This window comes from Diorhabda sublineata, chromosome 5 (genome assembly GCF_026230105.1).
Source record: "Diorhabda sublineata isolate icDioSubl1.1 chromosome 5, icDioSubl1.1, whole genome shotgun sequence".
NCBI lineage: Eukaryota > Metazoa > Arthropoda > Insecta > Coleoptera > Chrysomelidae > Diorhabda > Diorhabda sublineata.
This window is the reverse complement of record NC_079478.1, coordinates 15,486,670-15,504,782: the sequence shown is the minus strand read 5'-3', so window position 1 is coordinate 15,504,782 and position 18,113 is coordinate 15,486,670.

Below are 18,113 nucleotides of genomic sequence, written 5' to 3'. Positions count from 1 at the left end.
AGTTTCTCACACGTTCCAGGAGTTCATTGTGAAATTGGTTAATTCTATTTTATTTCCGTTAAATTAACTAAAAAAAAAACAATGAAGATTTCTTGATTGTTCAACTTTAATTGACGGGATTTTTGGGGCGAATTAAGTCACTGGTTTTTCATTCTAAATTATTATCTCAGGCTCACCTCCTACTTTCATAATTAGTAATCATTTTGACAACTTAGTCCATCTGCATGAATATGATTTTTCACTTCCACACTAATTTAAAGACGATTATGTTTTTGTTCATTTCTCAAAGAATCGAAATAGTCTTGGTCGTCACTCATCTTATTTGCAAATTATAAGTAAAACTGCGTAGCATGGATCCATAAGAGATCTTAAGCTCAGGGGGGCATACTAGCAAATGTGAGCAGCTGTGACAAAGACGAGGGAGGGGCAAAAAATCATTAAATTAATGTGACGTAATTTATGGATGATTCATGCTCCCTACAAACACAATAATCTAAATTTTTCACAATAGCAGACTAACAAGCCTAAACTGGTCACTGCTTGTCTAAACGTTTGAGGTTATGACACATATTAGTTGAAATAGATGAATAACGATTTCAAGATTGTTATATGACTTCCTTGTATTAAATAATGGAAATATTGTACCAATAATGTTTTATTGAGACGAGACTTGTGCCAAATATTTTTTACTTCATAATACAGGTAGAATTCGTACTGATTTTGAAACAAGCGATTGGTTTTTAGGAAACTGAATTCTCGCGCGTTTAACTAACTGTTTGAAGGTTTCGATTTCGTTCTAGTATTCTCACCAAATTTATGTGTGTTATTCCTCTAAACAACATTAATTGATCGCTTAAAAGGATTAGTAAACAAATTATGTATTATGTATTATGTATTATGTATTATATATATATATATTATATATATATATATATATATATATATATATATATATATATATATATATATTATTTGAAATCTAGTTTATGACATTTTACCGATTATCTCGTCAATATTATTAATTTAAACATTGTTACAGTATTTTGTACCGTTATATTTTGTGAGAATTCCTCAATGATATCAAATCTCAACCGGTGGAAAATTTTGATTATTTTCAAGAATTTTGCCAATATAACGCACTAATTTCAAAGAAAACATGTATATAGTGTCACAAAATATTGGAACATCCACTTCAAGTCTAATTTGAAACTGATCGTTATTATTGACGCATATTAAACAGCTGCAAAAAATTTCTCTCCTCTTTTCCAAGGTTATTGTTTCTATAAATACAGAGAGACAACCAACTACTCTATGAGTAATCCCTAATGATGAGATGCTATTGGGTATTGACATAAGAGTTAAGACAATCCACTTAAGGAATGTCCAAAATGCGTGTCAAAGCCAGAAGCCATAATAAAAATGAAAAATATCATGAACAACGATGCCGATCAACAAAAAGATTAAGTAGTATCCCAGTGTATTGGTATTGTGAGGTCTGTGTGAAGTCTTGGGTTACAGAAAGGTTTAGGGTGCCGCATCTGCTAATACAGGACTTTCCCAATATTTGGAGGGTTCTAGAAGAGATTTTGAGTATCGTTTTGTGAATGTATATAAGGCGCGGATCTACTACTATGATCTAGAAATTAAATCTAAAGCAAGAAGCTAAGGAGTGGTACTTATCCAATACTACGCCTTCAAAACCAATAGATATTCAGAAACCGAGCAAAAAATGCTGGCATCATTTTTTTGTGCAAATATAATTTTACTTTTGCTTGTCTATCATTACAACATTGGTAGAATGAATTAACTCAGATTATTAATTTAATTTTTTGCCATATATCTGTTAAAAAAGCCCTGGTTTACACACGAAAAAAATTGGATCCTCTCCCACAGCGCAAAAAAACTGAATTAGAGTATGAACATCTACTTCACTTGCTAGATTGGTTTGCACTTAGTTATGGCAGTCTCCATTTCTCGAAAAATTCGAGCGTAGAAGAATATTTCATCGAAAAAATTCCTAAAACTACTCGGCAACGCTTAATATTTCACATATTTCTTAAGCATTGGAATGCCAAATGTCAAACCGGCAAAGAATAAATATATTTGATTCGTTTCTGATTCTACTTGGCAAGGTACGTGGCTACTAACGTGTTCATTAAGCTCAGAATTTGTCATTTGCAATATGCGGTTAATAGGGGAGTGTCATAGTCCGCAACCTAACCAAACCTAACTAAACCTAACCTAATGAAAATATGAAATGTCATTGCGTGCAAAAAGTAATGTAATGTTAATTAAGCATGTTATGTTACAACAGGGAACACCCTGTATATTTGATAAAAAACTAGTTCGGTTGCTTCTATTCGGAAAGATGAAATAAACTAGAGAGAAATAAACCAAACAACGAATATCGCTGCTACGAGTATCAAGGGCCATAAGAATCAACCTTACGTCATAAAATCAAAAGAAGCAAGTTGTAAACAATTTATTACAGCCAGTTAACAGGTTCTCAATTTTTATGTATTCAAAGCTATTCATATAACAGTAACCGCATTGCCGTAAAATACCTTTTAGGCGTATCAATATCATAAATAGCACAATTGCTTGTGAATTTCTTTTCAGTTATGGCTATACACGTTATGTTCAGTTGTACTTGATTCTCATATCATAATGTTGTTATCGACGGTATTTTCTACGAATATAAAATAACAGAGCTGTGCAAGAATGCCAAAGGCATTTCCTAATAGCATCTGTTGATATGTTGTTTGTTCGTTTTAGTGATATTTCTATTTTTAGTAATGTAACAATACTATCAAGTTGATCAAAACAGAATTGAAACTGTAAGAAATGAATAAGGGAACATATGTCTTGTGATCTTTTATGAAAACAATCCATACATATATAGAAAAATGGCTAAGTAAATAATATTTAAAACCGTTGGTTTAAATAATTGCACGCAATTTCTTGTAAGATCAAAATATTAAATGGACGAATATTGCATCTCACAGTTTGAAAATGAAAATAACAAAACTAGGTGGACTAAACAAGAAAGAAGTGGTCAGTGTATCACTGACAATAATTATATCTGCTGCTACTCTTATTTTTGGAGACCGATGGACAGTTTAGCTGGAGAATTGGATGAGAAAACATAGAAAAATTAGTTGAGAATGGATAAAGAAAGATATAAAAAATTTTGAAAGAAATTAAAACGTAATATCAGCAGGTTATCATCTCATTTCTCTGTAAAATAGCAGTTGTACGCAATAAATACTTCATCTGAGCATGCTTTTGATCAAAGAAATATTGCGTCTTGCTTTGCATTGCACATTGTATTGCATCATATCAAGCGGCCTTTATAAAGTGTAAGTCAGAATATGTGAGAAGAGTTTTGATCATTTCACAATACACACTTTTTATTAATTCGTATTTTCAATTATTGAATAACGCGTATTGTTTAGGTAAATGTGCAAGTGTGAATCTCTCATACTATATGCGATGATAAAACAAGTGATAGTCTTCATTATAGTAACCTAATGTTCTAAAAAAATCTTTCACATAGATAATATCGTTCTCACATATTTTTCACTTTTATTTTGAAGGAATGTTGAGATATTATATAAGTGTAGATACATTTAATGTGAATAGACCACCTAGAAGAGAATCCAAATATTTGATTATCGGTACATTTTGGCAATGATTTACACTACGTCATCTATATAAAAAAAGTGAGGTGGAGGTAAACTATTAAGTGACATCAGCTTTCGAGAAGTGATCGGTCCAGCGAATAAAGCTAAATTGTAATAAACCCCTTATATAAAAGCTAATGGGAGATATTTCCTTTTTCAAACTTCTAAATACACACTAAATACAAAAATAAGAGTAAAGGTACATAAAGTTGCAGCAAGATGAAAATCAGTAAAATGCTTCAAAATATAATTACGAATAAAATTTTTGATCAAAAAATGGTAGATCATAAAATTATATACATATATTAAAAATGTATCAATACGTTTTTTCCTAGGAGCTATCGTTGCTGTTGAATTACGATTCAAAAAGTTGCGATGGTCTCAAAACCAGAAAAAACTTAATATCAGACGGAACTATATTCTTCAAAAAGTTAATCTAGAGTGAAAACATCTGCTATTTTTACACGCAAAAATTGGCAGTGATACTACATCTGCATTTTGCAGGAGAGATAAAACAACAGTCCCCAAAAACGAGATTTAGTTCAATGTCCCCAAGTTTTGTAAAACAATAATTAACTCAATTTAGTTAGATATATGGGGGAGGAAAATACTGAGGAGAATACTAGGGGGTAAAAGGACGGAGAATTATAGATGGGAAGAACAAATAACGAGATGTGCATGTGATATGGATGTTTCGTGGAAATAATAAAAATAAAATACAAGTTGAAATATCTTGTTCTCCTCAAACCTCAGTTGCTGCTCATCAACACCTTGATCGGGTATATTAGCAAGTTTAAGAGTGGTTGTCAGCTAGATCCTATAGAGTGGAGCTGGAAATTGGTTAACAATACATTAGAACAAGTTTACTCTAGCTTGCAACGGAAAAACTGCTGAACACAGTTTTTTGAAACTGCAAAAAAAAGGATGCAGCGCTAAGTATGGTTACAAAAAAGTCTTTTTTCTGGCATGTACAAATTGTCAAGGCCGGTCGTGCTCTAATGTCGAATAACCTATAGTGGAGGATTCGTTTGATTCCACCGAGATAACATACGATAAATCGGTATTGATGTGATTTACCTGCACTCAGAATGAAGAGGAAATACCAGAAGATTAAGCAGAACTAGATGAAGATCAAGAAGAATTTAAAGGTTACGATTCGGATGGAAAACTACACTTCCTTTTTTTTAATTTCTAATTTCCGTTATTTAGCAATAGTTACAAATTAAGCAAGATCACAACTGACCTAAGTAAAAGGCCTACACGAAGAAAAACGCACCAACTACACTACCTTATAGGTTGAATGGAAACATGTGCATATTATGGCGACTACAACATTTTCAGCGTTTCGAATCGTAAGAAAATAAGATTGATGCATTTTTCATGGTAAATTTTTGTATTATTTTCATGGCTGATAATAGCGAATAACTAATTTTTTTGATCTTTGACTTAGTAAAATGTTTCGCATTCATGGGAATGATGGAGAGCTCGAAAATTTCCTTTATAATTGTATTTTGAACAATTTTACTGATTCTCAGCTTGTTGTAACTTTTTGTATCACCGAATGTCATTTAACGAACTAAATCATCTGTTCGTACATCCTTAGAGTGAATATTGATGTTGATAGAAAAGTTGAGTATTTATTTTTTCACTACTATTACAACAGATAACCTATTAACAGAAATATTAGGAGAACTAAAATAGAGGAACAAGATAATTCGCACTCTACAATTAGAGAAATGAGGCAAAAACACCAAAAAATGCTGGCAAATATGAATCAAGCTTTCTTTACATATAGGAAAGCTGAGTAAAATAATGGAAATATTAAAATAAAAAATTACTATTTTCTATTGTACTCGACAGAGGATATTTGAGAAAAGTTTATGAAAACTATGTTATGACTAATTATATAATTAAAAGAAGAATATTATTGAAATTGGATAAACTCGGATATAAGACAATATCCCAAAAATATATAAGACTATTCTGGATGGATTAAGGCACATTTTAAGAAAAAGGAAAGAAGCGATTACATATATACGAAATCAAAATGGATACAGAAAGAAGACACACGAAAGGCAGGAGAAATAAAAAATCTACGAATAGATCAAAATGGAGAATCTATTAAAAGCGTAACTCAACTGACTAAGTCCTAGGCTCTAGAGAGTTGAAATTGGCGTATTCTTACTCAGGGCAAAGTATTTCTGAAGTTATTTTCAAGAAACTTGTTGATAAATAACCATCGATACCACCACAGACAGTATTGCTTTCTTTTATTGTTTCTAGGAAACTTGATAACAAATAAGGGAATAATCAAAATAATTTCTTCTAAAGTGCCAAAACATCTAAGCAAATCATGAATAGTGTATTATTAGAGAAATGAGTAGCAATGAACCATCACTAAGCGTGAGGACAGTATGATTTCAAAGGTCAAGCTTTAATCGCGGTTCAAATCAGACGAACTGTTTCCATAAAATACACATTTTAGTAGCAAACACAATTTAGAATAGGTGATTCAGTACCTCAAATTTATCAACTCAAAATAATGACAAAATATTTTTGTTGTAAACTCTCAACATCAACTCATGCTCAAAAGAACTGCTCGGTGTACTAAATTTTTTAGCTTCTTTTTTCCTCAATGATGAATCGATATTTCTCCAAAAATTGCTTTAGTACTCTAATAATGAATTGATTCAATTCATTAGTGTCCAAGTAATCAAGATATCTATAGATTATATATATATATATATATATATATATATATATATATATATATATATATATATATATATATATATATATATATAATATTGAAGAGAACGTGATTTTAATAAAAAAAATTATTGATGAGTTAACATCCTTTTGCTGCTCCCTACTGTTTGTAAAATAGTAATCGACATCTACAAGCGACGATGAGGCAAAAAAATTATGTTTACCATGATTCAAAATATGTCAAAAACAGAACTAACAAACATAATAAAAATCTCGAATTGAAAAGTTAATTGTTATTATGAACAAAGCAGAAAGTAACAACTTCAGCATTATTCACTTCTTTGCTATAACAATCCTGTAGGCTGTGAAAGAGTAGAAGTTTTTATTACGGTAAATTGGACATTTTCTAATTATGTTTCAAATAGTGCTGACGATGTGTTCACCGCGGAATAACGTTTAATCAGGCACCCAAATCACTTAAATCTTCACAATCTTAATTTTAAGAACTTTAAATATCTTGGTGTCAGAAGAAAGAAATTTAAGAACATATTCTACAAAATACCAGAGTTCTATGACATTTATCAATCTAATGAAGTAAAGACATCCAAATATAAACAAATGTCAGAATTTAACAGGTCAAATAGAAAGGATGATGAATAAAAAGTTTGAATCGAATAGGGCATTAACAAATAATGTGAAGTTGCTTGCGATAAGTATCTTTTGGGTTGTAGGACTACTCAAAAGAATATCTCACAACAATGAAGAATGAAGAGGAAACTAATTATGAGAGAATAGTGAAGAAAAAGAGAGAATATAATATACTAACTATTTATTACTAGTAATTTTTTCTAATAAATTAGGTAATACAGGCCACAGGGTGCTGCGTTTCCTATATTACTTAGTAAATAGAAGTTATGATGATAAATCAATTCTTGAAATTGAAGTAATTGTGTAAAGTTATGTGAAAATTATTACTTTTTGTTTCTGTGTAGACAACAAAGATCGAAAAGCACAAATATATGGATAAGTTTCAAACTATACTTAAAGGTAAACATAAAACACTCACATCTCCAAAAGTCTTGACCCCCTCTGATTATTTGGTAAAAAAATATTTAAGTAACGGAAAATGTGCAAAATATTCAAGTTTGAGAATTTTTATTTTGAGGAAAAAGATATAATGTAATAAAAAAAAATTAATGTATAGTTCGTCTGACCGCCTCTTCGTGCAATCAATTGCCCATCGCGTCTCGGCATCCCGCGAATCAAGTTATGGATAACATGGTCAGCCATATTGTCCCACTCTTCATAAACGGCAGCAGTCAGATCTTGAAGGGTTACGGGTGGATTGGCTCGATTGGATACTGCTCTGCCAATATAATTCCACACATGTTCAATGGGATTCATGTCTGCTGGATTTGATGGCCATTTATTATTTGCATATCTCCTTCCTCTAGGATGTTTTGTACCATTTCCGTGCGATGTGGTCTGGCATTATCATTCTGAAAAATGAAATTTGCTCCACATTAATCACGCAAGGGCTGAACTATCGGTCTCTCGAAACATCACGGATCCGCCATGATAAGGAACAACATCTCGGGTGAAATTAAATCGTTGTTATCCACCTGGGCCTCTCCCGCCGACTATCATTGTACCAAATCGGGATTTGTCGGAAAAAAGGACGTTACACCATTATTGTAAAACTCAATCCCTGTGCTCTTGAGCTCATTAGAGACTAGCAGTCTTCTTGCCCTTAGATTTGATGTATGTAATCTCCTTCTGATGGTACTTCTCGAAACTGCCCTTCGGTATGTTAGCAAAAAGTGACTTCGAACGACCTTCACCGTTATAAATCGGTTTCTTCGGATGAAATTAGCTATATAACGATCTTCACTGATGTAACTCTGGGCGACCCGTGACCGGTCTTCGCGTAACGCTACCAGTTTCCTGGAAAAGAGCCACTATCCGCCTCAACGAAGTCCGTGACATATTCAGGCAATGTAGTGATTATATAAACCTTCTTGATGTAAGGCCATTATTGTTGCTCGATCAAATTTATTATATTACCCGGCATTTTCAACAAAATTTAAATGAACTCGCTGTCAAGTTAAATCGTTAGATCTGATTTCTTTTACAAAAATTCATATATTTACGGACGAAAATAATTTTTTGTTACGATATTATTTTCATTTTCACGATGAGGTGCCGGAAAAATTAAAAACGAAAAATGGGCTCTATACAGACAAACTTGAACGTTTACAAGGGGGGCCAAGACTTTTGGATATGTGTATATTATAAATAAAACACTACTCTTTTCAATACTTAATGCTTCCTTCGTCTTTTATAACACTTTTTACTATGTAATGTTCTCTAGATCCACCACAAATGAGAAATTAGATCCTTTGAAGCGAATATACGGATTCAATTTGTGTAATTAGTGTAATTAATAATGTAGTTATCATTTATGTTGATAAACGGTTCTTTTATAATTTTATAAGGGAGAGGCATTTATTGACCATCTGATTGATTTCTCTTCATTCTTATATTATGTAAAGATCAAGAACACTTGAATCGGATTGATTTTATTAATATAATGAGTCGAATTTGTTTGAATACTGTAATTAATTATGTAGCTATCATTTAATCTGATATACACTTGATGAAACGGTTCTTTCATAATTTTGTAAGGAAGAGCCACTTATTGACCATGTGATTGATTATCTACATTCTTTATACATCTACATATGAACTTTTCATGCTGAAACTGAAGAGAAAGAAAAATTTAAAAAGAAACAGACTTTATCATTAATAATTTCAGAGAAGTAAAAATAAATATTTGTGTATTTTTGCTAGAAATTCATGTTTCTTCACATATTCTTATAGTTGTAGAATAATTTCGAAAACATAGAACCCTAATAACTAATTTTTATATTCATAATCGTCTCCATTCTAGATGTTCACGATTGCCATGATTACAAGCAAAGTTATAATACTGGGAATATTATTTGACTGCACCAAGATCAAAGAAGCAAATTATCTTTTTTTACCACAAAACCTCACTAGATAACCTTTATTTTTGTATTATTGAAAGAATTTAAAGAATGAAATGAAAAATGTTAATCAAAAGTTACGAAAGTCTAAATAATTACAATCGAAAGCATCAAAAAAGTTAAGCAAATAATCACCTGCCTTTCTTTCCCTTCTACCGTCATTATTTGATTAAATATTTCAAATTGTCATCTCAAAGCCCCCGTGATTAGTGAATAGAACACATAAAAGAGAATTAACAGGGAGAAATGTTGTCAAAAGATATAGTTAATGATGATCTGGTACTATTCGTTAGGAAGGCTTTTAGTTTAAAAGCAATACAGTAAGTTTGAACTAGAGTTTCAATGAGAATTTCCTCCTACTTTTTGGACACTATAGTACAACTAGAATTAAGGCACAGAAATGCATGAGATTTTGAGGTGTTAATTAAAGAAAAAATGATAAAAGAATTCTATTAGGTAAGGCTTTGTAGAAAACTAAATATGCTAACCTAGTTCAAATACGCTGCGATAATAATCATCACTTTTCGTCACTTTTTGTTAGTTAATAAATGAAGAATTTTGTGGCGACCTTAAGAGGCTCAGATTGAGAATGGGCATTTTATGCAATAAAGTAGATCGGTTAGGGAGAGAGAAATGCTTTATTGTCAAAAAATTGTTACAAAAGCTTGTAAAAACTAAAAAAATAACTAAATAAAGATACAAATGAAACAAAATTTCAATATACAGAAGAAAACCACAATGATTAATAAAATTATAGGTAATAGAAATAGATAATAATTAGTATATAAGTCCATGGCAAAAATTAAACCAGAATGCAGTATGCCCAGAATTAAATATTATTATTAAAATAATAGTCGTTAACAGAGTAGAAAGCACCAGTAAATATGCCCTCAAATTATTGAGGAAAGCGGAAAAGATGATATCGATTTGATTTCAATTGGCAAGTGATTGTGCATTTTTTGCATTGTAAAATATTGAGCCATTAGCTAATTCTGAACGCGTTCCTAAGTGGATAGCTGTGCAACATTCTTTCTGAAATTGGAGAAGCGTGCTTAGGAATAAGGAAGGAAGAGACAGAATTTTTAATATTTTAAAGAAGTCTCTGCAGTCAGCCCTGAGAACGAGTAAATATCTAACAGCTCTTTTTCGTAATTTCGCTCAAATTGAGTTGTACAACACGTACTCCAAAAGGAGAAGGCACATTGGAGATGCTCCTTATTAAGGGCATAATAAACTGTTAATGAGGTGGAAAAGTTTTTTGAAAAGTGATCTCAGCGCAAAACAGGAAAACCTAATTTTTCAAATTAGGTGGCAATATGTAAGTCTCATTTGAAGGAATTGTCCACAATAAGCCATAAGAATTTTACAGGTTCAAGATGTCAATGGTGGTATTATTTAATAAAAAAAGGCGGCAATGAATTTTTATGTGTTAAAACTTTGACTTCAGAAACGTTGAGACAGAGAATATTTGAAATGCACCATGATTTAAGGGTGATTAGGTCACTAGATATGGTTCTATGAAGTGCCGTGAGATCTGGGATCCTCTAAGAGAAACTAGTATCGTTTGCAAATAGATATATCTTGCCACATATGTCTAGATAGGCGATGTCGTTTATAAACAGAAGAAACAAAATAGAGCATAGTACTGAGCCTTGAGACACTCCATATTCTATTAGACATCGTTGTATCAACCCTTGCAAGCTGACTTCTGTTGGTAAGGTATGACTTAAACCAAGCGAAAGGTGTTCCCCTGAAACCATAGTACTGCAATTTGTTGATTAAAGGTAATTTAATGGGCAAACGGGCAAACTCGAAAAATTTTCTAATGTAAGGCCATCATTTTCATATGAGTATTTATTTTTGATGTCATTAATTGTATTGCGAAGCTCTGCTAAAACTAGGATCATAAAGAAAAAATTGTGTAAGTTAACATTAGAATTCACAATCAATGTTTGAATGTGATAAAATGAAGGGAATGCTTCCTTTGTTATTGATGAGAAACACAGTTGTTTTCGAAATGGTTTCAAATTGGAGTAAGTGCTCTAATTAACCACAACATTTTTGTTATATTTGTGGAAAATACATCACGAAGAAACGACGGAGAAATATAACAACTTTCGAACTAGCACTGTAATGGTTTGGATGAAACTATAAAATAACTATAACGATTGTTTTGCTGTACTGATATAAAAGGATTCAACCAAAGATCGCAATTCGATCCACACCAAAAAATCCTTCAGTTACCCACCTGTACCTCATAGAGTTTATTTTAAAACTGATGTGACACATTATTGAAGAAATTAAAAATACTGTCGACAGTATCGAGCCCCAGCAATTCACATAATCTAAATTAACCAACATGGTGTGTGAATTAAATCGTTGTAATTTTGCAGCAGAATTTGCAAGATCTCGACTCAATTTTTTTGACTGGCTACGGGCACTACTTCATTATAGTATAGATGTAGGGAAGTAGCTTGTCCCATTTTTGCCCAACATCGCGATGTTATATACTATGAAAAGAACGGTCTAATGAAAATGTTTGATGGTAAGTACGACTTAACGCAATGTTGCGTAAATCATTCTTTATATCACGTAGAAAGTTAACGATTATTAAGCTCTAGTTCTTGACAGAATAAACTACCAAAATCACAAATGTGTTCTATGTGAGTATTTGAATATTATATCTTTATTATATAGACAACAACGAGGCCACACCAAATTTTCATGTTTTTTTATGTGAGTGGGAAAGCCGCAAAAAAGATTTGCACAATTAAAAAAGGATTAACCCTTGAAAAAATCAAAATTTGGTCGACCTAGGCACAGTGCTTTTACCTGCTCTTCATATAAAACTTGTATATTTATGAAAGAATTTGGAATAGGACTGTCAAAGCATAGTGAATGTTTTCTAGATCTTTGTCATAATTATCTATTACTTTCACTAGCAAACTTGAAGAAGGAATGTTTGTAGGTGCAGATATTCAAAACTTATAATAGATGAACATTTTGAAACCTATATAAACCTTGAAGAAAATGATGCATGGGTTTCTCTTTAAAAAGGTTGTTGATTGTGATAGGCAATAAGAAAAGCAAAAATAAATTTTTTTATGTGCCATATACACTGGATATCGTTTATAACGACCTTCAATGGACCAGGCACATTTGGTCGCTATAGCCGATCGTCGTTATAACCGATCATGACATCTACATTAAGCAAATGTGAAATAAGAATTTTGTTAAATCAATTACACATTGTCAACATAATAATAATAGAATTTTTTATTGATAATGATATAAAACTTAATTTTTTAAAATAACTAACATAAATAAAAGGAAAATCAATTTCGAGCTGAAAAGTAATCGGTAATAACTTTTTGTTTTTTACATTTTTTTAGATAAAACTCGCGCGAAATTTTTTTTTTTTTTCGATTTCATCAAGTCCAGATTTTATATTCTGAGTACAAAATTGATTGTCACACATCACAAATTTCTTCAAAAGTTGTGCCGCCCTGTTGAGCAAATGAGGTATTACTCCTCCAACGTAAAAGTTTTTCTTTTAAACATGATGTTCACAAGTTACCACACAGAGTTGCACCTTTGAATGTTAAAGTTAAACTACATAAGCAAAGAGTGAACAGTCAGAAAAGTCCCCACCACTTCAAAACCCGATTGAAAAAGGTTTCCTAGAAAAATTAGGGATTTTTGTACGCAATTTTCTCCTTATGAATTACTGGTAAACACCCAGAAAAGTCCTCACCAGTTTAAAACCTGATTTTCTATCAAAAGGAGTTTCCTAGAAAAATAAAGGCTTTTGTAGACAATGTCTCCTTATGAATTACAGGAACGGCGTCGCTAAAACCGATCTTTCAATTTGGTGCGTCTTACCAAAATGAGTTGTTATAACCGATCAGTCGTTATAACCGAGGTCGTTATTTCCGATCAAAAATGCGTTGCTAAGGCTTGTAGAATCACGGGTCCGGAAAATATGGTCGCTATAACCGATACGTCGTTATAACCGAGGTTGTTATGAACGATATCCAGTGTATCTCAAAAAACCGAAAACACGTTCCAATTCAGCACCCCAAAATTACCTAATATGGATACCTTTCGAACAAACTATTCATAAAAAGGTCAATTTGCAAACAAGTGTATGTAATTTATTTGTTATACAAAGGTTAAGCAATTGCGACATATATACTTATTTCCACATAAAATGTGACAATATTCAACTTGCTTATAAATTTACTCATAAAAACTATTCAGTAGTGTCAAGATCACTATCAACATCCAGGATCTTGCACAATGTAGATATAAAATAAAAGAGAATTATTTTGATATTTTCAGTGATAATAACGAAAACTCTTACGCCGTTATTAACAAGCAAATTATATATATATTATAATATTGAAGGATAAAAGTTTACAATGTAATAAAAGTATTAAAAAAAATAAAATTGTTCCAATGATGAAGAATATAAGATTGTGTACAGGAAATTGCGATTAATCAATTATATAAATAATTAAATATTTCTATGAGATGATAAAAAACAAAGGAATACCTAAGAAGTATGAAAAATGGAATTAGTCAGCTATGTGCTGTTTAGGATTTATCGGTATGTTGATAATTTTTTGTGTTTTTCGAAACAGTAGGTACATTAAACCAATAATGATAATAATTACTTTTTTTAGTAGTAGAGAAAGGAGACCTTAACTACAAATATTTCGGGAAGCCTATCCAATAAAGATTGAATCTAAAGCCAGTATAAACAGTGACGATAAAAAACATGGGAATATTAACTTTATCCCACAAAATAGTGTGTATAAATTTTTTTTCGAAAGTCATTGTGAGAGTATGGCAATAATGTGATTGACTATTATTTATAAAAATTTACACCCAAAGCAACGTTGTGGTAAAACTGAAGTATCATAGACTTTTATAAGGACGAAAATATATTAATTAATCAACGAGAGGGTTAAAATACAATACGACCATCTACCATCTATATTCCATCTACCAAAACATACACGTGCGTTTTGAAAAGAAAACTTAAACTTCTTGGTTTAATTAAATTACAATAAAATTTTCATTTACGTAATTTATTTGATCTATTTACACAAATTTAGTCAATTAAAAAATATAAAAAGTGTAAGCAATAGCGAGATATATTTAGGAATGAGTGATGCCCCTAAATGTAGGCAGCACATTATACAATTTCTTTAAAAATAGGATACGTTTTATGAAAATAAATGTCATGTCATTTATATTGTCAATTTCTGAAACAAAATATGATTGTATCCAAACATTTTCTCAACTTTATCTACGAATATGTCTGATAGTAGTGAAAGTGATGAAATTATGAGAACTCCAGAGAGAGAGAGAGATTTTAGAAAAAGCTCAAGCTGCCACACATAATTTGTTAACGCTGAAATATCCAAAGAAAGGTACGGAATTACCTATCAAAAATTTATGGATTGGCGGCACAAGCATAACCTTAAATCCTTTTCGGAGAATTCTTCCTTTATTTCTTTAATTGGAATTGAAAATGTATAAAACAGGTTGTTGTGATAAACACAAACGGTAATACACCACGTAAAATTGCTGAATATCTTCAGCTGCCGGAACCAAAGCAATATACCGGCCATTGTTTCAGGAGATCATCAGCCACTATGTAAATTGATGCAGGAGTTGATATGGTATCATTCAAACGACTTGGTGGCTGGCAATCTTCTACAGTAGCGGAAGGCTGTGTGAATCAATCTCTTAAAAATAAAAATGACAAAGCATTACGAATATCGGAGTCAATTACCAATTATCAATCTTCGTCTTTTGATGTACCGAGCAGTACTACAATTATCTATAAATAACCGTTCATCACCATTAAATAATAAGGCACAATCGATTTACAATGATTGTTCAATTGTTATTAACAACTATTATAATAAAGTTTAAATAATTGCGATGTTTTTTATTTAATTAAAGAAAATGAATGGGCATAGAAAAAGTATAATACGTTACACGAGTTGTAAAACCATTACGCACTCATGAAATTTATGCTGTAAAATTTTTCACTTCGTGTGTAATGAGTTACAACTATTGTTACGTAATATACTATAAAAAATTATAATTCCTTTCGCTTAGTAAAGGAAATAATCGTCTGGCGATGAACGAGAGAATTATTTTGTAATATTAATCGAAAAATTTACTATTTATACGAGACATGGATAAATGCTGGAGCTCGGAGAGCTGTATCAAAAAGTTTTTAGAGGATAGAAATCCGTCAACCAAAGGTCATCGGTTTTGAATAATTCATATAAACAGTGACAGTGGATATCTGGAGGAGAGTAGTATGATTTTCTAATCCAAAGAACTACTATTTATCTAGAGGCAAATCCCTTTGGAGTGTGATTAAAGTACAATAAGGTCTATAATGTGCACTAACACTATTAAAGAAGGAAAGACTTTCTCTGATCCTGTTATCTACTCTTACATTAGCAATAGTATTGATATCGAAGCAAATTCATAAAATAAGAGATTCTGAGAATATTGTCACTTTGCTCGAATCAGAAAATCTAGGAAAAATGTATTGGTTAATTACCTCGATATCATTTGAGGTGAGAATATATAAAAACAAAATATACGTGAAAATCTTCTTATCTGACAATTTTCTCCGGTATTCATTGAGAAATAGTACCACTTTTTTAACTTTATCTAATAGATATTTTCTGAAATTTGCACACCATTTATGTATACACAGTTGTCTCAAAACATCAAGTAACGTTCAAGGTTATCTATCTACTCACTCTTTCATTATGTTGTCTTGTACCATAGTTTCGACCTCGGTATAATCTCTTCATATAGATAAAAGATGAAATACAATACTCCATGAAAAGGGATTTGAACACGATGATATTACAATTAAAGCGATTATTATTATTGGACAGTTTCACGTGACGCTTCATAATGTAACACGTACTGCAACAGGTAAAGCATAAAATTAAAAAGATGAATGATCCCGTATCTGTTCGACTGATTGATTATAATAACAAAATGATTATATGATTAATGATTATTTAACAAAACAAAATTCCTCGGTGTTATCGGCTAATTAAGAAAACCTAACTTAAGCTGATGTGTACATAACCCAATAGAAGTTAACGTAAATCTAACCTAACGAGAAAAAGAAACTATTTCGGTTTTCTTAATAGCATCAACAGATAATTTCTAATTCTAATGCAGTAAAAGATGAATTATTTAAAATTTGAAAAAAAAACTTATTTCGACTTTTTTTTACTATAAATATTTGCCCTCTTCGTCCAAGCTCCCATCTCTTAAAAATAAGCCACCCAAAATAAAAACCCCACTGGGGATGAACCAATCCAATTATTGAGTAAAACAAATACTAACTAGATGTTACGTTCTAATACACGCTTTTGTTTCTTTTTTTTTAACTTTTCGTGGGGCGAATGCTACATGAAAATTCAAAATTTCTTTCACCACTTGTATAATTAAATATTCAATACTTCATAACTAATTTTCTAATTAATTTGAATGCACTGGTTATATTTCTATTTATTGCCATTCACTATGACTTTTTAATATAAACTAACTCTTGCTGCTAAACAAGCTCGAATTTATATCAGAAAAGACATTTGTGGAGATCTAAAAAGTAATCAAACAAAAATAAATAAATAACAAGTCCTTTCTAGAAATTAGTTCTGAACAAATAATTTAAACAACTCGCCGCTATTTATAAAAAGCATATCCAAGACGCCGCCAAATGTTAGAATTCCATTATAACTGGATAGGACCGGATCCACGGTCCATTTCGTGGAGGAGTTCATAACAATATTCTCTCATTTTTATCTATTTATTTGATTTGTACTTTGAACCGTCCAAATAAATATTTGAAATAAAACCTATTGTCACGTTCTTCTTACGCATGTTCACATGAAAATATAATTGGTAATTCACAAATTTAGCAATATAACATTTTGTTGTGGTCTAAAAACTTCGCAGACAAGTGGACTGAAATACTTTCCCGTATTCATATTTAGAAAATTTTATTTCTTTTTATAATAATTTTATTCATTCTTTAACAGTAAATTACTGCACGTATATGGCTTTATTCACCTAAATCTGAATACAATTCATATTATAGAACAATTCAACCTGTATTCGCGCAATTATAATACGTACTTTTTAGAACGAAAAAGTGCCTATCTACCAAGTGTCATCTTGTTCTATGAACACATGAAAAATTGTAACATCGTAAATTACCGTTATGACCAATTTGATACCCTATTAGAGAGTACAAGGTTATACCTAACAGTTGAATGCTACATTTTTACTGTAGAGATGGACATATAATTAACAGAACCGTATTTAGTTTTTATTGATGTTTTGAGAATTGTATTGAAAAATATGCTTCTGAAATGAATTCCTTGTTTATGAGAAGATGTTAGATATCGGTTTGTTCTAATAAAAGAAAATAAGAAAAGGTGAAACTCATGTTATAACATTGAAATAAAGTTATTGTTAAACAGATGTTGCATTCTTATGTTTTTTTTTTCAAGATTTTTTTCTGTCTCTGGATATGCTTCAATCCTAGTATTATATACGTTACGGTGAATAATTTTTTTTCCATGTAATCGTTACCTTCATAATAGTGTATAGATCA